This window comes from Cucumis melo, chromosome 4, assembly GCF_025177605.1.
Source record: "Cucumis melo cultivar AY chromosome 4, USDA_Cmelo_AY_1.0, whole genome shotgun sequence".
NCBI classification, from domain to species: Eukaryota; Viridiplantae; Streptophyta; class Magnoliopsida; order Cucurbitales; family Cucurbitaceae; genus Cucumis; species Cucumis melo.
Window position 1 is genome coordinate 13,784,084 of NC_066860.1, and position 21,213 is coordinate 13,805,296.

A 21,213-nucleotide genomic window follows, 5' to 3' on the forward strand; every position below is an offset into this window, starting at 1 on the left:
ATGCTACAGAAGGGCAGAACGGAGTGACATTTTCACCATCAGTAAAGAGATTCCTTCTTTTTCTTTGACCAGGTTGTGAGTGAGAGATTAGAGTTTGAAGGAAAGGAAGTCCATTTCCCATTTCCCCTAACTTGTAAACATTTTCCACTCTCTTTTCTTTCCATTTTTGTATTATTTGCAATATATTTTGTTAATATGTACATTGGTTGAATGGCTATGTTATTTTAAATATATACTACATGTTTATATCCCTCCAATCCATTCATCTATTTACTACTCAGCTTTCAATGTGTTATTCGTAGTTTAGTCTCATGATAAGTTCTTGATAAGTTGTTTTGTTTATAACTCTTATCGCGTTAGTTGAGCTATTTTCATCACTTGGCCAGTGTATATCACAAAATAGCTAAGAGGACAAGTAGCAAGGATAATGCTAACATGCGCAATGAGGAGTTTGAAGATAAACTACACCTTGGCGAGATAACTTCCACCATTTGTGTTCCTAAAGAAGAACAAGCATGGACAATAGACGTTGAGAGGTTGCTGTCCTTAGACGTGAAGTTCTATACATTTTATAAGTAAATTCTTCTAGAAATGTCCTGCCTAACTAGGTTGAGTCATTTATACTCCAACAGGAGGACAAGTGTGGTGTTTAAAGACTTCAAGAGGAGCTCGTCTTACCCATAGACTAGTTATGAGGGTCATATCGCGTTAAGATTTTCATGGTCTGACCACCTAATCATGCATAGACGTTCCTTCACCCACTCTTAATACAAGTTAGTTCGCATCTCCATTTCACATCTCATCCAACTCCCCTTTACAGAATCTCTAGAGTACATAAGTAGTTTTAGTTCCACTTACATTTATTTATTCATTATTCATTATTCTTTATTCTTTTATACCGCCTGAATGATAAGTCAATCCTAGAATTAAACTTTGATACTCAATTCCTTATATTCGACTTTAGATCATCCCAATAAACCTATTATTTTGCTTATACTTGGGCAAGCAATAGAAAAACTTGTACACGACAAGGACTTAGCCTTAATGCGATGAATAGAGACATTGGGAGCATTTTGCATGCAATGATCATGTTTGAATGCATAATGAAGAAATTTACAAGGAACATTTTACATGCAATGATTTTGAATCAATGACACATTATGAAGAATGAAATATAGTTTACCTTGCTAGAACCGAAACCAAAAACCACCCAGCGATGCACCCATAAAACCACCCATCATCAACTTTGACCCTAAGCACATAGATTTAAATGTCCCCATTGTAAACTTATAAGAAAGGGAAGTTTCAACAAAGAAGGCAGCAGAGGATGAAGCGACAGTTAACCATTTATGACCCACTCTTTAAAGACATACCTATGAGGATGATGTAGGCGAGCTGAGTTCGAAGGAAGAAGCAAACTAGATGATGAAGCCCCTGCGGAGAAGGAAGTTGAGTTTCACGATGTACTTCACAATGTAATTGCAGAACCCATGAATGTGGCTTTTAAGGAAGTGCTTTTGAAGAATGTGGCGCAAGTGCAAGGTTTAGAAGCCACAACCTCTAACCTCAACTTCACGATCATGCAACTCTCCTCTGCCCTAACCAACTTAATAAGTTTGACAATTGCTCACTCCAACAAGTTGCATCACAGTACGGAGCGACATGACAGACAATTTGTGGCACAAATGGAGTATACACATGCAGTGTTTGTACAACGTGTTCCTAAGCCTCTCATCACACCAGAGTTGATCGTGCCAATTCCCCTTATTCAACTCACAAATCTTGCTCTTGTCAAACCTGATCCTTACCTAGAGAATTGAATTTTTTTTTTGGGGGGGGTGTTATTTTGGAGTTTTTGTATTTTTCCTTTATTATCTTATGTTCTTTTGTATTTAACTTTTCGCATTTATTAATCAAATATCTATCAAGTATCTTTCTTTTTATTCATGCGATTTACTTTCTTTTGGTTTGTGCCTCAATTATGCATTCTTTTCTTACTTTCTCTTGTTCCTCGCAAGGATAACTTTCATGATGAAATTTATACTAAGTGTAATTTATCTTGTATCTAGCGATGAGGCTTTCCCTAGAGAAATGAACTTAGTAAATATTTTTTGTAGTCTTTAGGCAAGCAAGCTTTACCTCAAACCTCTTTTGTAAATTTTTTCAAGTTCATCTTACCATTCTCTTTTTTGCAATGAGGACCTTCCGAGACTCTAAATTTGGGGGTGTCCAATGTCCGAGTCAAAGCTTTCGAAAAATCAAGGAACCCTTCCTTTACATAAAAAAGAAAAACAAAACTAACTTAGTTGTTATTCAAAATTCAATTGAAATAAGAACTCCTAGTTGCTGTCTCTCACTAAAAGCAATAAGAAGCAAAGCTTCAGCAAAATCTGAGAGTAAATAAACAAGTGGCAATAAAAGTTATAGTTGAGGAGAGGAATGGACACATAGAGTACTTATGATTTTTCACTTAACGCCTAAAGTAAATATATAACTTAGTTAATAAAAGATGATTGCAAAAAAAAAAAAAAATAAAGGAACTAAGAGTTTTTGAAAACAATAACCATTTCGAAAAAAGGAAAAATAAGATTTTTCAAAAATGAACAAGGATATTTTGAGACTTAAGCTTGCCGCGTTTAGAATCTAGAAATATTTTCAAGTTTAGAGTAAGCAAAGAAAAGAAGAAATGCCAGAGTGCAAGATAGATTAGAAAAGCATTCTAAAAGGTTTAGTGATGTGCACAAAAGAAATCACGTGTTTAAAATTATGAGATGATGCTTGAGGACAAGCATTATTTTAAATTTAGGGGTGTAATAACTTGCAGAAATACAAGTTATTATAGCATTTTAGGTAAAATAATGAAGTTTTATCGTATGAAAATAGAAGAAAACAAAGAAAAAAAGTAGGCAATTTGATGAATCTGCGAATCACATGATACAAAAAGAACCTTATCCCTGTATTACTATGTTTTAGTGTTCTAATTGTAGGATTTTAGGCAAAAAGAAGTGACGCTCGATGATATAATGCTTAGGCGTAAAGATGCGCTCAATCTATGTAGCAATAAACAGTACAAGCTAGTTGACATAATGTACTAGTGACAAATTTGGTTGGCGTGAATGTCAGAAAAAGACAAAAGGACATCTTTGTGGCGCTGATGCAGCTTTTCAGAGGCATTAATAACGCATGGAATGTGTTGTCGACATCAAACCTCGCCTAAAAATAGAGCCTCTCACTTCAAAACTCAATGTGCATATTTTAGACAGAGAGCAAGTTCTTACATCGTCCGTCTTCTCCCTTCCTTTGAGTTTTAGGTGAGAGCTTAGAGCAAGAGAGAGAGAGAGTCATCTTCTTCATCTTCCCCCTCATCAATAGGCAAAAATCAGAGCCAAAGAGTATGAGAAATCAGACTCTATAGCGCAACACCTTCTTTTGTATTCCAGTTTGTATTTTTATTGTATTTTTTTATAAGATGTACACTATGATCGAAAGGCCTAAAGTTATTTTTATTGAAGCAATGCATTTCCTCTTTCATTCTCCCATATTTCTTGTTCTTCTCATGTTTAATCTATTTGATTAGCTAGATAGCAATGAAATGTGTTTTTAATATTTAAAGAATCAAAATGTATTACTATGTGTTTTGCTGAATTAAATGCAGACATCTAAGCATTGTACATTAGAGAGAAGAACAATGATATAGATTGTAATCGCCTGACAAGCGAGAAGTGACATTTAGCTAAGCGAGTGGTGAGAAGATTGTAGCGATACAATCTTATCACCAAACTCATTCTTTGTGTACATTACTGAGAGATCAATGTGTGTGGCGATAGCATGAGAGGTGTCTGCCTTAATTAAGGATAAGTTACTACTAGTACATTCAAGATGACCAGATATAAATCATAGCCTAACTTTGTGTATTGGTATCCCGAGAGGCGAGCAAGTATGGCAAAAATGTCGGAGGTTGCTTGCCTAATTCGAAGTTAATATATGCTTTGTATCACTTGGAGTCTTAAAGCACAAATTATTGTGTTTAGATAAATAGTTAGGATAATTAGTATACTGTTCATAATTTTATTTTATAGCTTATATTGCATGATTTAGCTACCAGATAGGATAACTTATGAGCTTAAATTCCCTGTGTTTGACCCTAGGCTTATCAGGAAACCTTGTTTTGCTTACATATGGACGATAGAGAGGAATTTCACGGTAACGTATATATTTAGCGATTTTGCAACACATGAATAGGAGTGCACCTTTTAATGCATAACCCTATTTAGTTGCCTAATAGTCACTCAATTAGAGCCTATCATGTCAAATCCACGAGTATAATACTTGTAAAAATATAACACATAAACAAACAAGCAGGTTATAGCACCTTGGAAGAGGAAAATAAGCAGAGAGTATTCTTGAGAGAGTGGTAAGATTAAGATTCGAACTTAGTGTTTAGTGTTGTGGTATGTGTTTTAGTTATCTATTTTATCTACGCGATGAGTCATGGTCATTGCTCGTGAGATGCTCACTATATCTCTTATTCTCGCATAACTATTAAATCCTCGTTGAGTACAAGTTTTCTATTGCTTGCCCAAGTGTAAGTGAACAATAGGTTTTCTAGATAATCCAAGGTCGAACATAGGGAATTGATATCAAAGCTTAGTTCTAAGGCTCACTCTTCATCTAGGCGATACAAAATAACTATACAGTAAAAAGTAAATGTGTTTAAGCTAAATCTACTATCTACACTAGAGAATCTATAAAAGGTGGTAAGAATGGTGGCAAGATGAAAATGTGAACTAACTTGTGTTAAGAAAGAGTGAAGGAATATCTATGCATTGCAAGCGATTAAATTATGCGCTAAGTCATGATGCGATACAAATCAGTTAACTAGCTTATCACTACTAGAAAACTGACAATACTTGATGCTTGTAGAATTGATATACTTGATAGTTCTAATATAAACTGTCAAGTAACATGAAAAAACGTCAAGAATAACAAAAAGTGAAAAACCCCATAATTTTTTTTTTAAATACTTGATAGGTTAAAAGCGTCAAGATTAATTTTAATTACTTGACATTTTTTTAAATGTCAAATAATATATATTTTCACTCTTTTAATTAAAATTTTCCCTCTTTATTTAAAAATTTCCCTCTTTTAATTAAACTTTCCCAAATTTTCCTTTTTCCAACAAATTGTAAAAAATATCCTAACTACCCCCCAATATTTCTCTTCTCGATCTCCTCACATCGTGCGTCCACCAATCTCCTTCTTCCCCGTTTGCTCGTTTCCATTGTACATTTTCTCCCAATGTTTCTCCTCAAGCCACCGCTTGTCTAGTTCGATCAATCTCCTCAAGCCGCTATCAGTTCTCCTTAAGTCATCGTCGCTCGTCTTCTCGATCTCTTCAAGCCTGTTTCTGCTCGTTGCATCTACCGTCACCGTCTGCTTTCCTCAAGTTTGTCCACCGCTGTCAGTTCTCCTCAAGTTCTTTCGCCGTCGTCTACTCTTTGCTCATTGCGTCCATCAGTTCGTCTACTCGTTGCGTCCGCTGCCTTCACCACGTTCTTTGCTCATTAGTTATTTTATTGTTTTAGTCTACATATTAAACATAATATGTAATTTTTTGTTGGAAAATTCATAAATTAGTTTTAATATCATTCAAGTAATCGTCATATATATCTTAGTATTTTTTATGTTTGTTTTCTCATTATTGTTTTAGTTTACATATTTAACATAATTTGCAATTCGCATAAAAATGTTTGTTTTCTCATTACTTTTTACTTAGCAGTTTAAAATCATTCCAGTAATAGTATCTCATTGGTTGAAATAGGATTTGCTTAGGTTTTTATAAAATATAGAATAATACATTTAATATTATGAAATGATTATATATATCTTAGTATTTGTTGTGTTCATGTATGTTGTATGTGCTATTTTTGTTGAAAAGAAAATCTTCATGTATGTTGCTATTTTTGTTTGTATTAATGGTGCCAATAATGTATATATCTAAGAATCGAATATGATGAAAATTTGAAATGGTTGTCTAACAATACTCAAATAGATTGATCTTGGATGGATTAAAAGTTATAACGTAAGAATTTCAACCGTTATTCGTGTTTTGGTTAAGCAAGCTAGTTGTTAAATTAATCTAAAGAAAGCCACTTTTTAACTTAGTTGTTGTTTGTGTTCCACGTGCAATTTTATTTTTATGATGTTTCATCATGAGAGATTTCATTGTCGTAGGAGTTGCTAAAATTTTGTATTTCTTATATTCTTTCATATGAATTTCTTGTATATTTCATATTATAATTGAAATTGATGCACAAGAGTAGGTTATCCAAAGGTTATGAATTGGGTTTAGAAAACTTCATCAATTTTGGATTTTCTTATACAAAAGATTTCTCTATTCGTTGTCCTTGTTTGAAATGTGGGAATTGTGAAAAACAAAGTTGGAATTGATGAAAGTTATAAAATTTGGTTTAGGCATGGTGAACAACTACCTAAGTCATCCTTATACAGGGAATCTTCTAAGTTTGATACCCACATGTATGAAGAGAATGATGTTGGAAGTATAAATGAAATGATTGAAGTTGCTCATCAGGAGTATTCAAAAGATCTAAAGGAATTTGAGAAATTGCTTAATGATGCTGAAAAACCACTATATGAAGGATGCAAAAAATTCACCAAGGTGTCTACATTAGTCAAGTTATATAATTTAAAAGTTAGACGTGGATGGAGTGATATTAGCTTTTCAGAACTACTGAAAACTTTAAAGGAAATTTTGCATCCTACCAATGAGGTCCCAACATCCAAGTATGAAACGAAGAAAACTTTAGGTGCAATAGGAATGAATTATGAAAAGATTCATGAATGCCCTAATGATTGTTGTTTGTATAGAAATGAATATGCTGATGCAACTACATGTCCTGAATATGGTGAATCAAGGTGGAAGTATGATAATAATGTAAATGGAGGGAAAAGAAGATTCTTAGAAAAGTTATATGGTATTTTCCACGGATTCCACGTTTAAAAGATTGTTTCGAAGTACTGAAAGTGCTAAAAATTTGATTTGGCATGCTAATGAGTGAGTAGTTGATGGAAAATTACGACATCTTGCAGACTCTCCAGCTTGGAAATTAGTAGATTTGAGGTGGCCAAACTTTGGTTCTAAACCTAGGAATATTCATTTAGCATTGTCAACGATGGAATCAACCCACACGGTGAAATGAGTTCTAAACATAGTTGTTGGTCCGTAGTGATAGTTATTTACAATCTTCTACCATGGTTATGTATGAAAAGAAAGTTAATGAGTTATCAATGTTGATATCGGGTCCAAGGTAACTAGGGGATGACATTGGCACGTACTTAGCACCACTTATTGAGGATTTAAAACTCTTATGGTAAAGTGGTGTTAAATGTTATGATGCTAATCAAGAAGAAATATTCAATTTAAGGACTTTTGTTATGGACAATAAATGATTTTCCTACATATGGAAATCTTAGTGGATTTAGTGTGAAAGGGTATAAGGCATGCCCAATTTGTGGAGATAATATGTCCTCTATAAGACTAAAATATGGAAAGAAAATGACATACCTTGGACATTGAAGATTTCTAGCACGCAACCATCCATACCAGCATCAAAAGAAGTCATTTAATGGTGGAAAGGCTATATATTCAGAACCTTTTTTGGAGAGGCTAAATATTCAAGAATAAAAGACCTTGAATTTCAAAGAGCAAAAAAGAAGACGAAAAAACAACCTATGAAAGAAAATGCAAGGACTTGTTGAAACAGAGTGTCTTCGTTTTTTGAGCTATCATATTGGAAAGATTTTCATGTTAGACATTGTCTAGATGTGATGCACATTGAAAAAAAAAATGTTTGTATGAATATATTGGGTACCCTTCTTGATATTCCTGGAAAAAGTAAGGATGGCTTGAATTGTAGACGTGATTTAGTTCATTTAAAAATTCAACCAGAGCTTGCATCTATCAACGGTGAAAAAAATCTTCATTTCGTCTGCTTGTTATACTCTTACAAAGGAAGAAAAATGTTGTGTTCTGAAGACATTGTTAGAAGTAGTAAAGGTACCATAAGGTTATTCTCCCAATGTTAAAAACCTTATGTCGATGATTGATTTAAAACTTAATGGTTTAAAATCTCATGACTATCACGTGCTCTTACAGCAATTGTTTCCTATTGCGATAATATTTGTGCTCCCAAAACATATTTTGCAATTTGATATATAATAAAGTCGTTGATGTACAATAACTGGAAATGTTGGAAGAAGATATTGTGGTGACTATGTGTTTGCTAGAGAAATACTTTCCTCCTTCATTTTTCACCATTATGATGCATCTCACTGTACAGATTATAAGAGAAGTCCAAGTTTGTGGGCCTGTATATCTTAGATGGATGTATCCCTTCGAAAGATGCATGAAAGTTTTAAAAAACTATATGAGAAATAGACATCATCAAGAGGGTTGTATTGCAGAAAGTTATATAGTAGAAGAAGCAATTGAGTTTTGTTCAAACTTCTTATATGAGGTTGATCTTGTTGGGCTAGGCATTGACAGATTAAATGCACCTTTAGACAATTCAACCTTTGGTAGGCCATTGTTTGCAGAAGTTCACTTCAGACCTGAACAAGATCTTCTATACCAAGCTCATCGATATGTTTTGGCTAATACAATTTTATGTGCAACCATATATGTAGTAAGTTAAAGTTTCAATTATCTTGTCTTCTGTTTTTTATTTAATTAATGACATAAACTTAACTATATACTACAATGTTTCAACGTTCAAGTAAACACGTGGAGGTATTGCAATTGAAATATCCGAATAAGGTTCTTCATTAAAAACGAATTCAAGAAGAACACAATCGAACTTTCATATCTTGGTTAAGAGAAAATGTGAAATTTTAAACTTACTTACTGATATTTTTTTATGATGGACTTTATAATTATGTTAAGGTACTTATCATGGTAGGTTGCACATGAGATTGGGATGAGAAATGTTGAAATTTCAGATAACTTGAGATGGATTGTTCATGGCCCTCATCCTTTTGTCATTAAGTATAACAATTATGCCATTAATAGATGTCACTATCACATGGAGTCTTATGATAAGAATCGAAGTGTTCAAAAGTAGTGGAGTTAGTTTAGTGGCCAAAACAACTCAAGTGTCTAGTTTGAAAGATAAAAATCCCATCATTGGAGATGTCCTTTTACTAAGTGATTCAAGACATATGGGAACTTAGTTACAATACGTTCAATGTTGAGTGTTTAAATGTGATTGGGTTGAGAACAATAATGGTATGAAAATCGATGACCTTGGTTTTGTCTTAGTTGATTTAAAAAGAATAGGTCATAAGTCTGATTCATTTATAATGGCAACCCAAGCAAGACAAGTTTTTTACGTTAAAGATCCAAGTGATGCTAGATGATCAATTGTACCTACTCCACCACAAAGAGATTATGAAGATCAATCAAATAATGATGAACTTGGAGATATCATGTTACATTGTCAAGGAGTACCTAGTGATATGTCAAATATTGATGGAGGTAATGATTAGGATGAGAGTATCTCAACATATGTACGATCAAACTATGAAGGCACATGAATCCTAAATAACATATTGTGGGTGGGTTTCTACTTATTATGTACATATATGCGATGTTTGATTTTTTATATGCCTAGTATGCCTAATATAATCTACATTCTAAAATTAATTTTTAATCTTTCTTTGACAGGATATTCTCTTTACACATAGAGCCAATGATAGAAAGAGACAATTAAGACAAGGAGGTTGGTGGAGTTGAGATTTATGGATTAGTTATTGGAGGAGTTGCTGAACAACGTGTGGAAAAGCCTAAACAACAAAGAAAGTGGGGACCTACGATTATGTTTGATGTGACACGTGTTCGAAGTGAATGTGAGAGGAAATTGGTAGAAACAATGAAGATGGCGTACCCATTGGAGAAAACGGGGTGAAACTAAACTCTTTTATCGGGTCGTGTGTACATTACCACATCCCAATTATCTATGCAACATGGACAGATATGTCCGTAGAATTGATGGAAAAGATATATATCATAGTTGAGGTAAATTTTCTTATAGTTTTTGTACAAGTTTATTTAAATTGCCAATATGACACTAACTGATCTTCAATCTCAAGTTGCATTTATAATCGACAGTAGGTCTAGGAAGAGCATTCTTAAGACTCTAGGGACAACATCTCGTCAATTTAAGCATCAGTTGGCAAAGAGGCATATCTTGCCTTTCAGGAATGAACCTGAACTCCTGAGACGACCACCAGACATGTATTCTTACATTAACCAAAAACAGTGGGAAGAATTTGTTAGATCTAGACTATGTCCACTTTTTGAGGTATCAATGAATTTATTTACATTTTAAGTATTAAATATTTGTTAAGAAACTTTATAAAACCCCAATACTATGTTATATTGTGTGACAAAAGAAAACTTCAACAAGAAAGATGAAAGAAGAATAAGTATAACCATCGACTTTCAAGAAAATGTTATACTAATCTTCGAGAGGAATTGGTAAGAAGTAGTTTATATTTGAATTAGTTTTCAAAGCTTCTTAATCAATGTAATTAATGTATATGTTGAAATGTAGAAAAATATACCTTTAGAAGAAGGTGATCTTGATCGAGCTAGCATGTGGAAGAAACCTCATGTAGATAAGAAGGGACAATACGACAATGAAGATGTCCAAGAAGTTGTGAATCATATAGTAAGACATTAAAATTTTACATTCTTTAAAATTTTAAAGTTTTATAAAATTAGATTATATTTTTGTGCATTATTAAGATGAGATCTCAAAGATTTGTGCTGATAAAGAGCTAACTCTAAACGATATTTTAACACAAGCTTTGGGTACACAAGAGAGTAGTGGACGTGTACATGGAGTTGGTGGGTTTGTCACCCAAACTGCTTATTTCCACACAGCAAAACGCTCAAAGAAACGGAGTGAAGAAATTGAGAAGCTGAGTGAAGAGATCGAAAACTTTGTTTGCGAGTTCAAGAATTAGAGAATATTTCATATCAACACAATCTACACTGATGTCTACACATGGATCTTGCTCCATACCAAGATTAGAATACAATATTCAATGTAAAAAAACTCTGAAAAAAGGAGAAAAAGAATGTCACAACGAAGGTGGCTAAAGAGAAGGTGAATGTGGATGTGATTATTTTAAATGATCAACATGAGGATGCTATTGAGGTAATTAGTTAATTTTTGGCACAATTTGATGCATGAGTTTCTATAAGTCCTATAAAGTTTATTAATGTTTGATTTATGACTTTTTTAGGTTCGTAATGAAAAAGAAGTTATATGTAAGTCCAGTATCAACATGCCACTACCTTTGAAGACAATACTCAAATTTGCTGAAAAGGTAATGAACAAAGATTTGTTGATCGTTACCAGCTATCAGTCTCGTTGTTTGGTATCCGTAGAAAGACTTGTGTTATTTGAGAAGATATTATTGATTTTTGTAATATGTGAGAAGTCAAGGCTTTGACATTGGTTGCATATATGGCGTAAGTACTCATTCATCCACTCCAATTTTTTTTATATAAATACTTGTTTATTGACTTTTCTATCTTTCTTAGGTACTTGCATTCACAAGATCATGTTTCAAATTACATCTTCGTTGACCCGTCCCTTATATCTGTTGAACACAACACCCAAGAATTTAGAGCTCGCAATCTGTACAATATAGGCTTCAAAACAAAACCAACTCATTTTGGCTCCATTCAATCCAAGGTAAGTAATACTATATTAATCAATTCATTAAAATAAGATATAGGTGATTTGCTTCTTTGAATTGAACTTCTTCTTTAAATTCACCATCTAGGCAAATTGGAGAATCTAGGTTATGAATTATGTGAAGGCAATCTTGGGGAGAGGAGGGTTTAACTTTCAATTGTTGTCGTCTTCTTTTGATTTAGCGTAGAGAAACTGGTTTGTAGGCATCTTGGTTATTTGGGTAATTTAGGTAGAGAAACAAGTTTTATTAAATTAAGTTGTATGAAAACAATCTACTTGTATTCTTTCTATGTAGTGGTTATTGGGTACTTCTAGCTATTAACGCATATGATGAGACAATCTATTATCTTGACTCATACTTTGAATAACATCAAGAGTAGACATTAGATATGTAACTGACACTTCAGTAAGCTTCTTCAATATATGATGTTTTCCGTCTTAAAGTTCACTTCATTATAACGTGTAGTTGTTTCTTGGCAATAGGGCTATTGCTATCTTCCGATCTCAAAAAAATATTCAAACAAATAGTAAACAACCAATATGGAAAACAGTAAAGGTAAATGTACACATATTTATTCATTTACGTGTGATTGTTTCTTGGTAATATGTATTATATTGAGTCTTGCGATTGTTTCTTGGCAATATGCATTATATTGGGTACTATGTGATTGTTTCTTGGCAATATGCATTATATTGAAAACTATATGATTGTTTCTTGGCAATATGCATAATATTGGGTATTATGTGATTGTTTTTTGGCAATATGCATTATATTGAAAACTATGTGATTGTTTCTTGGTAATATGCATTATATTGGGTACTATGTGATTATTTCTTGACAATATGCAATATATTGGGTACTATGTGGTTGTTTCTTGGCAATATGCATCATATTGGGTACTATGTGGTTGTTTCTTAGCAATATGCATTATATTGGTTACTATGTGGTTGTTTCTTGGCAATATGCATTATATTGGATACTATGTGATTGTTTCTTGACAATATGCATTATATTGAATACTATGTGGTTGTTTCTTGACAATATGCATTATATTGGGTACTATGTATTTACAGTGTCCTTTGCAAGTTGAAGTAGTTGAATGTGGGTACTATGTGATGAGATACATGAGATATATATTTACCAATTGGAGCATAGTAGTCACAGATTCGGTATGTTGTTTAAATGATTGTTCGAATTATTTTATATAATTCAAGTAATCAAAGTATTAACTTTAATATTTTGGGTTTTATATCAGATTGATACAAGGACCTCATACAGTCAAATAAAGTTGGATAAAGTGCGAATGGAGCTTGTTGATTTTTTGGGTGACCACGTGTGATTATGGTTTTAGCTAAGTTCTTTTGGGTTAAATACACAAATTTTGTTGATATTGGATATAGGTGAACCAGTTTTGTTGATATTTTGTTGACAATGGATATAAGTGAAAGACAAGTTTTGATATGGTACACCTTTAGGCTACACATATATTTTATTTATATCGACATAGATGGAAAGTTTAGACAATTGTTAGAAGTTTGGGTTGCACATATATGTTGCAATTAAGTATATAATGACCAACTTATATATGTATGGTTCATTGATATTATATATATGCAATTTTTTTATGGAATATTTGAGTTGATTTCAATTATTCAATTATATTTTAATGTTGTTGGACTTCAAAACAGGTGTAGGATAAATCATATGGATATTTTAAAATATATAACTTTTCATTTGAAAAAAAAATTGATATGCAAAGCGTTTCAAGAGTAAACAAATTCTTGACATGTAGAAAATGTCAACAAACCTTATATACTTGATACCTATAAACTGTCAAGTATAATTTCACTTGACGCGTAAAAACTGTCAAAAATAAAATTCCCTCATTCTTGACACCGGATTACTTGACGCATAAAAACTGTCAAGTCTAATTATATACTTGATGTTTTTTACCTATCAAGTATAATTATACTTGACGCTTAAAAACTGTCAAGTAAACCTCCCTTATTCTTGACACTGGATAACTTGACACATTGAAAAGCATCAAGTAAACCCAATTTTGTAGTACTGTATGATTAAGACAAGCACCTCTTAGTGTCTTAAACGCCACACTTGCTTACCTCTCTGGATGCAAATGACTAAGCTTCATTAAGCAATATAAATCTAGCAATTCTTGCTTATAAGACTTATAGCACTTTGCTTTTAAGGATGACAACCTCTCGGTGCCAAATACTCACACTTGTTCTCCTTTCGGGACACAAGTGATGGAAGTTATCTCACCGAGGTAGAGTTTGTCCAAAGTTCTCCTTGCGCGTGTTAGTCATGTTCTTCCTGCTTACTATCTTGAGTAGTTGGTGACAAGCACTAGCCATGCAATGATTATATCTCAGCTAATGCGATATGCCTTATAAGTTAAACTACTTATCAAGAACTTATCATAAACCTAAGTAACTCATAACACATTGACAGGTGAACAATAAAGGAATGTTGGATTGAAAATGGATAAATGTGCAATGTACTAAAGAATGTAGGCCTTAGGCCAATGTACATTATGAACAACATAATACATTACAAATAAACACAAAACTGGGAAATAGAAAAAATGAGAGATATCACAAGTTACGGAAAGAGGAATGGTGGAATCTATTTGACTCTTTCTCTAAGCTCTCACTTACAAACTGACTTGAGAAGAAGAAGAAAGTATTTACAGACAGCGAAAAGGCTAGTCCTTTTCGCCATTCTCTGAGATTTTGCCCATTCAGACACACTTTGTTATGTAAAGATGGAATCCTTTTATAGGTAACTTTCAGCGAAAAATTTCTATACTTTTGATCATGTTAATGTCGATTGTAGCCTTGTCAAGTCACATCAACTCCAACTACATTTTTTGTCTTCTAATGAACCTTCCTCCGTGATGATGTAGCTCATCGCCTAGGAATTGTACTCCCAAACAAGGTCTTCTCGCATGATCCTTTGCACGCGCTCCTCTGTGATTTGCTATTCTTCCTTTTTTATTAATTCTGCATTAAAATACTAAAAACCAGGGTAAAACAGACATGGCGACCTATGTAAGATGTTTCCTAACAGTTATGAATTTGCACTATAAGTTATGTGTTTTGACACATTTACTACGTGTTTTGGTTCCATTATTCTACTGAAAGGTCATAATAACTTGTATTTCTACAAGTTGTCAAAGAATATGAGAGTTAGAGAGACAAATTAGAGTGGAGGCTAAGTTATCACTATAAACATTAACCCTAAAAGAGTTTATAATGACGTATTAGTAGGGAGAAGGGTGAGCCCTCTCTTCTACATTTTCACTCTCCTTATGAATAACTAATTGATCATATCAATTAAACAACTTCATAACAAATCATATTTAACATAAAGTTCATTAACACATAAATATTATATTTTATATGGATATATCTCTTTTACACTATAGTTCTATATGAATCAAATTTATATTAAATTAATATTCGAATCTCATTCAAAATATATGTCAATCATATTGTAGTCTTTATATGAATCCAATTCATATAAATTTAATATTCTAATCTTGTTAAAATATATATTTCTCTCATAATATAGTCCAGATTTCAAATTGTATCTATAGTTAAACTATATTCTATAATGTATCAAAACACACTAGTTATATGTTATATAAAAATATAGTAATCATATAAATATAAAATCCCTTTAAACAATTTGAACAATTCAAATCATTCCTTGTTATTATCCTTCGTGAGCTAGCAAAGGGGTCGAATGGGCCTACATATTAGAAGCTCCAATAATATGAGATTAATTAATTAAAATAATTTAAGTTAATTAATTAATATTCATTAACTACCGAACATTTCACTAAAGACTGATAGTTGCACTATTCCTATAGGAATGTACGGTTGTGCTATAAATGAATTAATAAGGGTATTAATGTCATTTATTATTTCGGTATGCTTATTGATGGAGAAAGCAATTGAATTAGATAAGGTGACTTTGTCCATGCCTTATATTCAATTATAGATATCATGTGATAAAAGGATTAAAACAATTAGGTTATGTTGGATCATTGACTTATGACTTATGAATCATAAAACGAGTTATGGGTCAATTGCTATATTAAATTAACCTAACGAGTCGTATAGGAAAGAACTTGGATCGAATTTGTCTTTAGGTTGGGTAATTAATAAATCCAATTGAAGAATTGAAATCCTATTAGGAAGCGTAATTAATAAATCCAATTGGAGAATTGGAATTCTATTAGGTAATTAATAAGCTCAATTGGAGAATTGGAAGCTTATTAGAAATCCTAAGCTTATTAGGAAACCTCAGAAAGCCCATAAATAAGACCTTAGGGGTCTTATTTTACATACAACAAAGACATAAAATTCGTTCTACACAAAGAGAAAATAGAGAGAGTCAAAATTCTCACTTTGTAAGGTTCTTGTAGACCCAAATTCAATTCAAGGAGTTGAATTTCCAATTTGTGTATGGATACTATCAAAGAATGCTTGTAATTTTGCATTGTTTAGTGATACAAATTGAAGGATCGTTCTTATCAAGAACGGAGGCAATTCGATTTGGATAAGTTTAGCATAAAGGTATGTCGTGATTTAATTGTTTATGCACGATCTATTTACGTTTCAAGGTTAGATAAACTTTTTTTATGCTAATTCCGATGCTTCTAGCCCTAGTTCATTTTCCAAAATATTGTTGTAGCTTCTGGTCTGCAAATCCATTAGGTCTCCTTCCTAGCTCGTAAAAGGTAATAAGCTTAATATATATTGATTGTAATTGAAATAATGTTTAATGTAATGCCCCAGGCCAAGGATTCGGAATTCAGATCTTAAACATTCCCCTATGACCTAGCAACATCATCCTTACTTCTTTTAAAGGCTTATTAGAGTGAAAGTCGTCTCCAAAAACCAATACAAATCCTTTCAGCATGCTTTGTCCTTACTCACATGCATCCTGAGAAAAATTCCAAAATGTCACCCAACAAAGAATTGTTCCAAGCTGAGCTCGCTCAACTTTCAAGTTTGTATGATCGAGCCATAAAAAAGGAAGGTGCAGTTTGTTCGTGTAGGTATTAACTCTCAATTCTTTTAACTCTTTCTTAACCTTATTTTCATGCCCTTAGGATCCTTCATTCAGATGTGATATCCATTCATTCATGTTTCCCTCCTAAACTCGGGACATTACATTTAATTTTGAATATAGTTCAAAATTAATTTATGAGAGAAAAATATTTGAATAATGTCAAATATTAATTAAAATGTGAATAAATTTATATTAAAATTGTACATTAAAATTTAATGTGTATATGATACACATTAAAACTACAAATTATCAGAGAAATTTATTATATGAATATGATTCAAATATGGATTAAATTAAATATAAAATTGAGGCATTTTAAAAATATCAAAATATTGAAACTATTTAAAAAAATATAACAAAATTCATCAAACTCTTTATAGCCCATTTGAAAATTTTGCTATATTTTGTAAATAGTTTCTTTTTTTTTTACTATTCATCGTATAATTTAGTAAGTAATTAATTGAAGAATTGATTAATCGTTTAGTTTAATGCTATTTAATTAAAGTTTATTTAATTAAATTAAAACTATAGATTGTGTGAAAAATATTCATCTAAATGTGATTTAAATGAAATATTAATTAAACATGATTTAATTAATTAATTTAATAACTCCTTTACGTGAGAGTTATATTAGAGAACATGGAAAGTGACACTTCATTCATAGTTTCTTTTTTAGGTTATGTATTTTCTTCACCGACTGTCGAAAATACCACCCCATTCATTCGCCTCGAGTCCCTGTCACCTAAGGTTAGTTCAAAGGTTTTTAATGATCCAAACTGTTCGTCTAGTTTCATCTTGGTGATGTCATTAGCTTCCTCTATGGTTGTCACTTTCATGTTGAAACGTTGAGGCAGAGAACTCAGAACTTTTCTTACAAGCTTTGATTCAGGAATCCTTTCTCCTAAGAGAAATGACTTATTTGCAATGTCCAAAATTTTGACATTGTATTCTGAGAGTGATTGATCTTCTTCCATCTTCATTTCCTCGAACTGGGACGTTAGGATCTGTAGTCGAGAAGTCTTAACTTTGGAAGTTTCTTTATAAGCAACTTCTAGTATGTCCCAAGCTTCCTTAGCAGACATACATGTGTTAATCAACTTAAACACATGCAGGCCTCCTGCATTGAATAGCACATTTAGAGCTTGTCAATTTTCGATTGCAGCTTCATCTTCTACTTTTGACAATTTTAGTTCAATTTTTTAAGTGACCACACCGTCTTCACTAGTTTCTGTAGGTTGCTCCCATCCGACCATCACCGCTTTCCAACAATTTAGGTCCAATGATTTCAAGAAAGCCATCAACAAAGCCTTCCAATATTCGTAGTTAGCTCCATCAAGAAGTGGAGGTCTGTTAGTTCAACATCCTTCACGTAAATTTTTCATTTACCGCTACGAAAAATCTCGAACCCACTCTGATACCGATTGAGAAAGTGAATGTTCAGTTTTGAGAGTATAAATTGTTGATGAGGGAGTTAATAACAAATGGTACTACAGATACTTAATATGCACCAAAAACAATTTAGTCAACTTTGGTAACCCAGATCGATGATACTACATCTACATCCAGGGGGCCTCAAGCCAATGAGAAGAGATTATATTACTTTAGTAAAACTTAATGATTACAATGTTATGACTTAAGTTGTGACACTCAACAAATTATCCTGTTTCAAACTTGAATTGATACAATACATCAGAAAAATGACTAATCATAACATCAGAGGAAACACTCCCCCTGAATCAATAGTTTCGGACTCCAACAATTTTCTCCAAGTCTGCGAATTAATCTCTTGATTTCAAAATGAAGCTTTCGCATATTTGATCGTTATAAAAAGCTTCTTAAAAACTCCTTACCTCTTTTTCGAACTTGTTCAATTTCTTTCTTGGTAAGAATAGCCTTCCACTATATCCTTGACTTCCTTAAATACAGCTTAGTTATATATTTGTTGAATCCAAACTAACCATGAAACAAGGTGATTTAGGAAATTCTACAAAATCTTTCCAACCACTCCAAAACTAATTTCTTTTTCAATAATTAGTAAAAGTCTAAATAAAGGAAGTGAGACCACATACTATTTTCTTAACAGAGAGCAATGGTCGACCACTGAATGGCCTTTACAAAATCACAATAACGAAAAGAAATGACAGGAAAAAAAATCTATAATTGAAATAGAGTACAAAACCTGGACACGATTGAAGAGTTTGGCATCCTTGTTCTCGGATTCGAGAGCATATAAATTAGGGTAAAAGACCTTATACCTAAAATACAAAATCGAAACATAAAGATATAACGATGATCACCAAAAGTTAGAATGGGGAGAGAGATAGAGAGAAGAAAAGGTACTTTTTGCGAGCGCGACCAACCTAACCAACCATCTAGAAATTGAGAAAGGAGTAAAGAACAAAAACGAGGATGACGTAGCTATATTCTGAGGGGAGAAAGGAGTAGAGCCATGGACTATTCCCGAGCCTCGTTGGAGTAGGTCACCACCAGATCGGATGGAGACGTTTGCGTGGAGTCGTACGTGCGTAGCCATTCCATTCGCGTCATAGGTCATTGTCAGACGTCGGTCGCCACCGTGGTTCACCATCAGTCGTCGTCATTCGTGGTTGCATGGGTCATCGTGGAGATGGAAAATGGGGTTTTGGTTTAGTGTTTTCGTGGAGACGAAGAGAAGAAGGGGGGAGATTTGTATGGTGGAGAGAAAGGGGATTTTAAGTTTTTGTTCTTTTAATCATTCATTTGTACAAATAGGTCATTCTTAACCTTTAAAAAATGTCAAGTACATACAACTATACTTGATGCTTTTAACCTATCAAGTATTAAAAAAAAGATTGAAAAATTATGCATTTTTCTGCTTTTGTCGTTATTCTTGACATTTTCTCATTTTACTTGACAGTTTTTATTAGAACTGTCAAGTATTTCTAAACTGCAAACGTCAAGTAATGCTGTTTTTGCAGTAGTGGACACACGTCAACTTTTAATTAGTCCTAAGTTCAATTATTTGTATTTTTTGTCATTAATTTGGTAAATGGCGTGACAATTTGTGATTGACCGAAAAATTATTATTCAACAACTGTATCAAATAATTAAAAAAAAAGTGAATGTAAAATAGTAAAATTGTAGTAAATAGTAAATACATAGCAAATGAGAGTTGGATTATTACAATCTTAGGATCCCACTTTCGAAAAGGTTATCAAAGGTTTTAAATTAAGGGTCAACTAGAAGAATAGCAATTTTAAAATTGTCATTTTGAAAAACAGCAAAACCATTTTTTTTTCAAAAATAGCAAAATGAAAAAACAAATACAATAAATAAGAATTTGCAAAAACCAAAAATACCCCTATACACATAGAGTGTAAGCTACTTTCTTAAACTAAAATAAAATAAATACACTTTAATAAATGTTGAAACATAATTACAGCTACATACTTGTTCAATCAAAATTAGAACCTTACATCTCCATTTTCCAAACCTGTTGCAATGATCTGCATTTTCCATTTTTGATTTTCGATTCTCCATCTTCCTTGTCTCTCATTTTCTTCAAGCAAACAAACCCTAATCTTTCCACCTTAAAGAGGACAAACCCCAATCTCCACCCTCCCTTTTCTTAGTTACCATTCCATTTGAAGTTTCAGTTTCATTTTCAACTTCATCGATCATGCATTTTCAAGAAGAATAATATAAACATTTGAAGCATGCAAATTCTATCTTTATTTTTCATCTTCCATCTTTGATTTTCAAGTGTACAACCTGCAATCACGCTTGGGGTAGAAGAACAAAAACTTTCACTCACAAGAACAAAGATACAAAAGTTGCATTTTCTTTGTCTCTTAAGGAAATATTAGTTGATCTGTTTTTAAAATTATTTAATTAATAAAATGTAGATGGAATTTTAGGAGATTTTATCTAAAAAACACGATATCTTAGCCTATTTTGTTTGAAAAAAATTAAAATTTTAAAAATAAATTAAGATCTTAATATGAAAATTGTAATTTCAAATTAAATATTCAATTTTCAAAAATAAATTAAGATCTAATAAGAAAACTAATTTTAATTTCTAAATTATCAAGGGTTAAAAGATTCAAGGTTATTTTGATATAAAAATGGTTGGGATTTAGCCAATAATAATAATAATAATATGGTTATTTTGAAATAAAAATAAATAAATAAAGTTGTTTTAATCTTCAACAAAATTGTTAAATCCCGAGATATTAGGAAGAAGTTATGATAGTGGTTGTATATCACTAATTAATTACACGTGACAGACTTTTGATAAGAACTCATAAATGTATATCACCAATTAATTAAACTAATAATTTGGTTATT